The sequence below is a fragment of the Corticium candelabrum genome, chromosome 18 (assembly GCF_963422355.1).
Source record: "Corticium candelabrum chromosome 18, ooCorCand1.1, whole genome shotgun sequence".
In the NCBI taxonomy this organism is placed as follows: domain Eukaryota; kingdom Metazoa; phylum Porifera; class Homoscleromorpha; order Homosclerophorida; family Plakinidae; genus Corticium; species Corticium candelabrum.
Window position 1 is genome coordinate 2772376 of NC_085102.1, and position 9259 is coordinate 2781634.

Consider the following 9259-nt stretch of genomic DNA (forward strand, 5'->3'; position numbering starts at 1 on the left):
TACACGTACCACGCACTTTTCGCCGATCTCGCTGTACACAAAGTCCACGTTTCAGGGTCCGTTTCTGAACCGTAGATCATCTTGCTGTTGATTAGGCTTTGTAAGTAAGTTCACTACTTACCATTTCGTGCATTTTATGAGAGACTTTGCCTGCCTACAGACGTTTACGAAGCCATTGTTGACTACGGCTTCTCAAGGCTAAGAGACTGCTGTTCAAGTAGGAGTTGCCTGATTCACACTCTGAACAGATATACGTGGAGTAGAAAGACAGACTACTGAGTGACGGAATTTTGGCAGGTGATGATTTTGCGGTAGGGGAACCCATTCGGGGGTATAACCGAACGTTACGCACTGTGTGGCTGACTAGGACTACTTGTTTCTCCCATCTAGCGTTCTTGAACTGTGTAACTGTGTATATTGTCGAACTAGAGTCAGCAATAATTTGTCTAGCTTATATCCAACCCTTCATGGAAGGCGGTGATCATGAGCTTACCACCATCACTCATGTACAGTACATTGGCCTGATTCTTTGTTTGCTATACAGAGTAATTGTCTCGGCTGCTGGTTCAATCCAACACCACACTGTAACAAGCACTTTTCTCTGCACAAAACCTGTGTAAAACTTGATTTTAGCACTAGGCAGTGTACGTGTTGAGCGAGAATGTCTAGCTATAGCTTTTCTTGCAACTCATGCTTTGTAGATGCAAGGTCTTGCTCAAGAACTCTAATCTTGTTTTGAGTTCCACTATTTCATTTGCTTGCTAGCTGTTCAATTATCCGACGGAAACCATCAGCTTCAGCCTCAATGACATCTTTTCGACAATCACGTCTTGATCAACTGGTGATGAGGTAGAACAGCGTCTTCTTTCTGATTTAGACATTACAGCTATGGAATAATAGTGTACCTGTGTTTTATTACTTTAGACATAACTGCTGCTGGGACTTGTAGACCGGCAGTGCTAATTGTACATAACAAAGACTTAGACTGTACAGTACGTGCACTGTACCTATAGAGTGCCAGTGATAACAGTAACAACTTCGACTTGGCCAATCGCATATATACAGAAGCAAGCTAGACTGCCCAGAAACAACGCAGAACGTCCTACATGTCTGCCTGCTTGGTTACTCCAAGGTGGCATGATTTAACTAGCCAAAACTAATCCATCGCTAGGAACTAAGTAGTCAGTGCATTCACTCAACGTGTATCTGTTCAGAGTGTGAATCAGGCAACTTCAGCTTGAACAGCAATCTCGTAGCCTCGAGAGGCCGTAATCAATAAATGGCTTCCTACGCGTCTCTACGCAGGCAAAGTCACTCACAAGATGCACCAATGGTAAGTAGTGAACTTACTTACAGAGCCTTGTCAACGGCAAGATGATCTACGGTTCAGAAGCAGACCAGGAAACGTGGACTTTGTGCACTGAATCAGCGAAATGTGCGTGTTACCCTCGGGATTGCGCATGCTCTAGAAGCTCGGCTCCCCAATATCGTCTGTTAACAGTGTGCGCATGCGTCCTACTCAAGTAGGACATCATGGAAGTGTACAGTAGTTCATGTAGTAATATCTGAAAGTGGAACTCTGAACGCTTTACAGTTCCTATACAGCTGCAGTTGATTTACCATGCGGCGATTGTGCAAACTTTCTAATCTTTCTAAAACACACCCACACGCACGCACTCACACACATACACACACACACGCACACACACACCACACCACACACACACACACACACACACACACACACACACACACACACACACACACACACACACACACACACACACACACACACACACACACACACACAAAGACACACACACACACGCGCGCGCGCGCACGCACACACACACACACACACACACACACACACACACACACACTCACGCACGCGCACACACGCGCGCTTGATATCCACATACTGACATTCTCTGTCATGCATTTCACTATCTCTTAATATTTAGTAACAACTAACGATACGTGTCAAAGTATGCCCCAGGTGTACAACGTGCGTAGGACAGAAAGAAAGCACGTGTTTTGACACGCGTCAGAACACATGATGTAGCAATCTAGCAAGAACAAGAAATGAAATGAGGCAATAGCTGCGATGGGTTTCTATCCAACTAGTACTGGAAGTATCACTAGCAAAGCATTTAAAACAGATTTTAATATAATAAGTGTCCATGTGTGTGTGTGTGTGTGTGTGTGTGTGTGTGTGTGTGTGTGTGTGTGTGTGTGTGTGTGTGTGTGTGTGTGTGTGTGTAAAAGTTTATGTCAGTCACGATCATCTCCAATCTTTACACGGACACGCAGGTTTATGCAAACTGAATTATTTTTGTTGTAATAACGTGACTTCAATGTGTCATGAGAAGTAAATTCGCATAGATTCTGGTATCACATGTTGAGGACTTCAGTGCACTTCCCTAGCGTTGTGGTAGTTCCACAAATACTTTTTCTCTCAACTTGTTGGTCTACAAGTTCAAAATCAAAAGGAAAGGGAAATGGCCATTTGACTTCCTTGTCGAAATCACCTACATATACAGACCAAGATAGTCACTACTGTCAGCATTCTTACCGTTTGCATAAACATCAAGGCACAAGTGATACCCCGATGAACGTAGAATGGCTTGCTAGACAACACGTAGTTGCCTAAAGCATTTATCCCAGTCCAATTAAGTATGGTCAAATTGAACAAAAATCTTCTGGAATCTGTTGTAAAAGAGACAGACTCCTTCAATCTCCTAAGAAATTTTTGTTCTACCTTTGCTCAGTTTACTTTTTGTATCTGTCAGTTCATCTCTAGTTTTCTTAGTTCATTTCTAGTTTTTTCCAGTTCATCCTTAGTAGATTTTAGGTCTCCATTTGCAATATTCAGCTTGTGTTCACCAGCAGCTGATTTCTCTTTTGCTTCTTTCAGTGCACTAGCAATCAAACTAAGATGCAAACCAATGTTGTCATCCAGATGTTTGGTAAATCGTGACGATACCCTTAAAATTTCGGCACATGTGTATCACAAGCGGAAATTTTTGCATTACCAGGGTGGAAAGGCAAGGCTCATTGAAGGAAGACGAGTAGCTGCAGAGTATATGTCATATTGGCGACGACGGTTTTCTGTGACTCTCCAAAATGCAATAGTGAAGTTGTCTTGAGAAAAGTGTCTAAATTGTCAACAAACAGACTAATGGACGATAATGTAGTTAACAGAGATAGATACATTTAGTGCTTCACACATTGAAATAGTTGAACTTGTTTATGAAGCACTTTCTTTTAATCATTAAAAATCATGTATTCTAGTGTGTAGAGATGGTGTATCCTAATAGAATAACCTGCATGTCTGACTGCCTGACTGCCTGTCTGTCTATCTGTCTGTCTGTCTGTTTGTCTGTCTGTTTGTCTGTCTCTCTGTCTCTCTGTCTGTCTGTATGTCTGTCTGTTTGTCTTTGAATACATATATTTTCAGATATTGAACTATTATACACAATTTAAGCAAAGCAACTAAATACTACCCAACACAATAGGGCTTTGGTTCTACCTACAACTATATGCTTATGTGTCTGTCTGTCTGTCCGTCTATCTGTCTGTCTGTCTGTCTATCTGTCTGTCTGACTGTCTGTCTGTCTGTCAAATAACATTAATTTAAACATACATCTATAATACAATGCTAGCAAGGTAACCATATAAAGTTCTGTAACTACAAGAGTTTACTAGAGATAGATTTTAAAAACAAACAAACATGTAAAACATAAAAAGAAAACAATGCAGACTACCCGGAGCCAACTTAGTGGCTGAAAAACTGGGTAGAGCAATCTACAGTACAGTCAATGTCATTTGTCAAAGCTGAGATTTTTTTCATGATGACCTTTGCGTTGCACTTCTGAAGTTGAGTTGAGAATCTCTTTCTTCAGATGTCCAGAAACTCAGCAGTATTAGGTCGACCACGTTCATCAAGTGACTTCTTGAGTAGTCTTTCCAGAAAAATTTTCCCATCTCACCCCATTGTCCAAAATGTTCTATAACTAGGAAATGAAACTGACTGTTGATCCACCTGGTAAATTTTCCTTTGTATATTTTGCCTTCTTCTTATCTTCTCTTCTTTCTGCACCAGCACCATCTGACTCAGGTGACCTTGGAAAAATATAAGCGCTCCAAGGGTGTGCCAGAGCTATATCCAGGTCAACGTTGCAACCCTTGTTAAGGTCAAATGCCACAATGTCTGGTCTATCATTTGAATTTGCATAGCGATGTCGTGGCTCTCTTCGGTGGTGCACATTTAGCTCTCGAAGACAATCAGACCAAGTTGATGCTATGCCTTCATGTCACCAAACTGGCCCACCACCAGGTTTACATGTTGACAGATGGTACCCGCTCTCTGTCTGTCTGTCTGTCTGTCTGTCTGTCTGTCTGTCAATACATATATTTTCAAAGAACAACACTACCGTGTCTGTCTGTCTGTCTGTCTGTCTGTCTGTCTGTCTGTCTGTCTCTCTGTCTGTCTGTGTGTCTGTCAATACATGTATTTTTCATATCTGAATTAGGACACAAATGGCTAACTACGTCTTTCCTATGACAATAAAAGCAAGAGAATACAACTAACAACTGAATACAATATATATTTAACTGCTAATCGGTTAAAAGGGATCATGTGATCCTTTCTCTATAAAACATCGACGAGTCTGGGCACTTGGCCTGTTCCGACAAAGCGTTAGTGATTTTCTTCAGAAGTACATTGGCATTAAACGTTGCAAATATTCTTTGATCGTTTTAACAAGTCATCTAAATAGGTCTCTGCCTTCTTGCCCCATCTTCCAAAATGTTCCAAGACTAGTGGAACCACTCTAACAGACAACCCACCAGGATGTTTTTCTTTCTCATAGCGAGCCAACTTCCTGTCTGTCTGTCTGTCTGTCTGTCTGTCTGCCTGTCTGTTTGTCTTAGTCCTTGTGCCGAAACTCGTAGGAAGCTTCGTTAGGAAGTTCGTTTCACCCCCCCCCCCCCGGTATACCATGGTTTGTTGATGCCAGCTTGTAGAGCTGGTGTGACTACAAAATAATTTCGATGTTGGCAGTCTGGGAAGCGTGCAACGTTTCCGGTGTAACGTATTAAAAGTTGTATGTTTGGCCTCGTGTACCCAGACCTTATTCGTATTGTTGCTGTAGCTATTCTATTGTTATGTACAAGCAATTCGACTTCGCAACGACTGATCTGAAATCGTCTCGTCATAATATTTCGACTGATGTAAGTATCAACTCGCTAGCTTCACGTTTGGAGACATCTGGGATTCTTCACGGCGCTAGAGAGCACGTAGCAGAAATGTGCATCACTCTAGCCATCAGCCCGGGCTCAGATGACTCAACATGATGAAGATGATTCAAGATGACTCAACACGTGGGTTTAAATGAATGAACCAGATAGGAATGACTCAACACGTGGGTTTAAATGAATGAAACGGATAAGAATGACTCAACCCGGATGAGCGTGACTTTAAAACACGGAAGAAGAATGATAATGTACTATAGAAATGTGCACTTTAGTAACCATCAGCTTGGACTTAGACGACTCAACCAGGTGACTCAACCGGATGAAGATGACTCTTTAGGTGGGTTTAAACGGCCGAGAATGACTCAACCTGCATACGCGTGACACGAAAGTAGAATGCTGCATGATGTGGTGAAGTAGTGGTTTTGCAACAGTAGTTGACAGTAGTATATAACAGTAATAAAAAGCGCATTTATACTGACACATGGTCTAGGTTGGTTGTGAGTATATTACTACTACTACTAGAGTTTATCGTTGTTGTTATCGCGGTACCTTCTCTATACACAACACCGTCAAGCAGTCAGTAAAGGTTGTTACAAAATGTCGGATACGGACTCTGAACGACTGCAGGAGAGTGATATCGAAGTGGCTTGTTCGGTAACTCTTGCTTCAAGCTCAAAGGTGGTTTGTCTTGACTGGGATTATTGTCTCTGTCATACTGTTGAAAGTGCGTCATCTGATCCCAGCATACAATTTTCGCATCGCAGTTGGGAAAAACTACACGAATTATCGCGTGTAAGAAGAGATGGCAATCCCACGTACGAATTTTTGTCTAGATACCGGAGTTCTTCAGACGATCCTCCTAGAGGAGGCTACCACCGTCGGTGTTACCAAGATTACACGAACAAAACAAATGTATTGCGTATTCTCCGTCGCAAGCAAGCAGAGTCCTCAGCAGTGAAAGAGGCGATACCTTCGTTGGCTCAATCTCGCAGTGACAACACGAGACACGTTCGAAGCGCTTTTCAAGCTACCGACAACAAGTTTTGTGCTATTTGTCAAAAAATACCAGCAAACAAAAACGAACGAAAAGTCGTCTCGTTGCCTGTGAATTGGACACCGGTGCCAATCGCCTTACAAAGGCCGCACAACTACACAAAGATGAACGTTTGCTGTTAGCATTACAAGGCGATGTCTATGCCAATGAGGTTAAATAACACCGATCTTGCTACGTCCGTTTTACAAAAAAACGCGTCAGGCACTTCCTGGTGACGACGATGGTGATGCTTGCACATCAGAATCTGAAGACGAAATCACGGCAGCCGACACCGAGGCATTTAGTCTAGTGACCAGCATTGTGCAAACACGCATTCTAGAGCGTCGACAGGTTATTCGTACCAAGATATTGCGAGACTTATTTTCAGAAGCAATCTCGAATCCTACGTATCGGACAGAAAAAAGGAAAAGACGGTTGAGACGGCGCTTTGGAGAACGTTTGTCATTTTGGTGCTCGAGAAACCAGATCGAAGGAGAGGTGGTATATGCGTCAGACCTTAGAACTGAAGAAGTGCTTCAAGCTCTTCTAGAGTCGTCTTCGGTACTCGAATCTAGAGCATCCTCGGTTTCTTCAGCTTCTCTTGCTGTTACATACTCTGTCACACCATCAACGGAATTGTATCACGCAGCCATGAAATTGCGTTCGTCTGTGCTCAACCTAAAAAATGAAATGCCTTGGCCACCCAGGGCCGTTCACGTCACAGAAGAGAACAATAAAATTCCTAGCGATTTGTACAATTTTCTAGCGTGGATTCTAGGTGGAGGGGAAGCTGCGTTTGATTTTTACGCCGAACACTCATCTCGAGTGGAGACTGATGCACGGATTCATCGATTAGTAATGTCTTTTGCTCAGGATATAGTCTATGCAACACACTATGGTCGAGTCAAAACGCCCAAACATATCGCTTTATCCACTGCAATTCGTCATCTCACGGGAAACACGACAGTTCTCTCTCTTGTGAACAAGTTCGGGCATTGCATTTCGCGTACAGCTGGACGAAGCAAATACGGCGGTAGCAAAACAACTACTTGAAGAAAAAGAGTTTATATCATGCATTCCCAGTAACATTCAGCTTGGTCGACCTGCAGTCTTTCGCTTCGATAATAATGATATCCTAGAAGAGACGTTGTCCGGGAAGGGTTCTACCCACTGTACTAATGGTATACTAGTGCAGCGTAGTGCAAGTACCGCTGTCATTGTGGAACCGCGTAGCTTTCTCAGCTTCACTGCAATTCTGAAACAAGTAGACGTACATACAAAAGACACTCTCCTTTGCCTCTCTGTGACATCCAAGATCACGTTTTACGGTACACTGCCGGCCGACGTTGTTATGCTCCGCTTTTGTCATCGTCTCCAAATGTCGATAATTTGATCAAGTGTGAGCGGAGTGGCAAATTCGACTTTTTGTGGCTGCTGTCTCGCATAAGTAAACAGCACAGCGCTGCTGCAGGAAGAGATGCAGATGAAATTCAAACTGTCCCAGGTTGGAGTGGATTCAACGCTCAGCTCCAAAGTACGTGCATCCCAGCGTCCAGCGTTATTGGCTATTTGCCTGTCATCAATGCTTCTCCTACGGAGTCGTCTACAGTCTATACTGTACTGCGTCAATGTTTAGAAAAAGCGCAGCTACTTCATCAAAGGTTCGCAATGGTAACGTTTGACCAAGCTATCTATGCAAAAGCCAGGGAAGTCATGTGAGAAACCCAACAGAGTTCACTAGCATTGTCATGAGAATGGGAGCGTTTCATATTGCGTCTGCAGTACTCAGTATTATAGGCAAACGATGGCGGCTTGCGTGAAATATTAGTTGAGTCAGAAATTATTGGGCCCAGCGCTGTCAATGGTAAGCTCCCAAATGGCTTGTATATAGTCTGTGGTCAGCGTCCTAACATTGTAATTGCTCTGCTATTAGGAGTTTTGTCTGGAAACCATTACAACGGAAGTGTTCGTGCTCACAAGATTGTATTCGAAGCTTTGAGTCGTCTTCGTTGGGAACAATTTCAACAATCTCTAGAACTATCATTGCGAACAGATACACTCCGGATGTTAACAGCAGTGCGTACAAAAGTAGCAGCTGACACTGTTGATGCACTCATTTCTCACTGTGAGTTTTCGTCTCTGTACGATTTGTTCTGTAACTTTGTCGACATCGAGCAAAACCCTACAGTAGAGTACTGGAAGTCGTACTGTAACCTAGTGCGCCTTCTTCAGACCTTTTTACGTTCTACTCGTGAAGGAAACTGGTCAGTGCATCTGCAGTGTATACGATGTTTTCTAACTTGGATGTTTGCTTACGACAGAGCAAACTATAGTCGATATCTGTCTTTGTACTGGTGTGACATGCAACTACTTCCGGAGGTATGTCCAGAAGCTTACAGACTTTTGGAAAGTGGTGAGTGTGCCGTTCAGCGGTCAACTAACGCTTTTGCTCAGATGCCCGTAGATCAGGCCATTGAACAATCGATTAACAAAGATACAAAGGTTGCAGGTGGTATCATTGGAAAGAGCTTAAAGCCAAGTGCAGTACAACGCTGGATGCTAACGGCACATAATCTTGCAAAAACCACAGCTGCTTGTGAACTGTTGGCGAATAGTCGTTGCACATCTGAGGCCGCGCATAAAGAGACAAGTAAAACGCGAATTTTAAGAAACGAGGACGATGTAAATAGAGCAGCTAACCTACTTCAAAGAAGTGCAATAAATCCTGTCAAATCATCTACAAACAGTGACCTCATCAACATTATAACAGCGAGCGTTGCATCATCTGATGTCAAACGTGATGTCGCCAACGCATTTGAAATTGGAGATGCACCATTCCACGAAACGCTGCCGCTGCTAAAGCTAAAATCTTTTGCTTCCATAAAGAAGTCATCAAAAGTGTCTGTTCGTTATCTTGAGATTGCTATTGTAGCTGATAGAAATTTCTTCGCACGTCTCCTTGTAATA

The 9259-nt window shown here is 42.9% G+C and overlaps 1 long non-coding RNA gene across 1 annotated transcript; it reads left to right on the plus strand.

Annotated features, from left to right (window-relative positions):
* The first annotated feature begins 8 nt into the window (after positions 1–8).
* Positions 9–1015, plus strand: LOC134194191 (uncharacterized). Its single transcript, XR_009972155.1, has 3 exons — positions 9–100; positions 161–297; positions 391–1015. It is a non-coding gene; the product is annotated as an uncharacterized LOC134194191 (long non-coding RNA).
* The last annotated feature ends 8244 nt before the right edge of the window (positions 1016–9259 follow it).